Source organism: Mastomys coucha, unplaced genomic scaffold, assembly GCF_008632895.1.
Source record: "Mastomys coucha isolate ucsf_1 unplaced genomic scaffold, UCSF_Mcou_1 pScaffold15, whole genome shotgun sequence".
Lineage (NCBI taxonomy): Eukaryota > Metazoa > Chordata > Mammalia > Rodentia > Muridae > Mastomys > Mastomys coucha.
Genome location: NW_022196897.1, coordinates 104,929,790 through 104,931,449, shown reverse-complemented (window position 1 = coordinate 104,931,449; position 1,660 = coordinate 104,929,790).

The following is a 1,660-nucleotide window of genomic DNA, read 5'->3' as shown; positions in this document are numbered from 1 at the left end:
CCTGGACAGGCACCCGGCCACGCCCCTCCTTCCCCAAATACTTTCCAGCGGGGCACCCCGATCCTCTCCTCAGAACCCTGCTTGGAAGCTCCTGCCACACCCCAACACTGTTCGCAATCCTGATCTCAGACTCCGGCACAGTCCTCTCAGAACACAAAGCACCTACTAGACGCAGCAACCCTCATGGGTCCCCAAGACGGCTGTGACAGCTCTCCCAGGATCTGCTAGCATCCCTGGACCTCTTTCGTGGAGCTTTTCACCCAGTTTTCTTCCTTTTCGTTCTTTGTAGCCTACCTTTAATCGCCGAGTATCTCTCCAGGCCACCTTCCCAGAGTGTTTTCCAGTTTGTCGTCCATCTAGAGTTTTCCAAGATCTGTTTAATAATTCTCAGGTGTCCATCCCCACTGCTAGTCTACGAAGGCCAAAGCCAAATCAACGTGTATTTAGGGGGTGTCATTTTTCCTACTTGCTTCCTCTTTTCACCCCTGCTTCTGGGACATAGTGTGAACACTGGCATTGTCTTCATACTAGCTAGTGAAACATCTGCTATTATTAGTAGACCACCTTGCGCACAGTAGGCACTCCATAAATAAATAGGCAGATCCTTGTTAAAGGAATGAATAATTTGCCTGCTCCACAACCAGCAATCACTGGAGGTGGCCTGCCCACAGACATCCTGTCAGGAAGATGCAGAGCTGGTTCCAGACCGCACCTGCCAAGTCCTCTTCTTGTCCTCACCTATTCTTGCCCCCTGGAGGACAACCCACAAGGCTCTTTCCAGGGGTCCTGGATGGGGAAAAAAGAACTAGCCAATGAGACGTCCCATGCTCTCTCACTGGATCTTTCCAGGGATTCTCCTGAGCAGCAGGAGCCACCCTCTTCCTCCACTTGGCCCATCAGTGCTTGTTTATTAATTATCTTAATGATAACAGCAGTGCTGGCGGCAGCCGCACACCCAGTTGGGGGCGCCCCCAGGCGGCAACATAGGAAGACACTTGGCAAGTCTGGTCAACAGTTGGATCACAGGGGCCTGACTTCCTGCTGAGAGCTCTGCCAATTTTCTTGGGAACTCTTGGATGGCTCCAGGACGCTTTCATTAAGGGGTGGGGGGGAGAAAAGAAAAGCACACAAGCCTGCTCTTTTCCAGAGCTCTGGAGTTTTGTGTGCCAGACAGTCTGAAATGGAAGCCAAAACTGTTCTACACTGTCACCCCTCACTTCTCAAGAAACCTTCCCTATCTATTCTCCAGAGGGGACTTCAAGACTCCAGTAAAGGGGACTCTTCTCTTTATTTTAACTAACCTTGCAAAGAGTATTCCCAGAGGATGTTCAATCTAGAAGCTAAACTCTGCTTCTACTTCCTGTTCTTCACTCCTGAGGGGATAGGGAATTCTAGCCCAAGGGTTTATACTTTGTTATCAGTCAAAGTGGCTCCTTCAGCAAGTCATGGCCATGGCTTTCCTCATTCTAGCTGTAAGCCTGAGACACATTACCACCCTGCTAGAAAAAGTGTCTGCTTTCCCTGAAGTACATCCTGGTTCCGTGTTATCTCCCTAATTTCACTCCAGTATTCCTCCTGGCTCTCAGTATTTCTACTTACAGGGCTAAAGTGGCAGGCAGAAACCTGTGGGATTCTGCTCCGCTTTTTTTTTTTTTTTTTT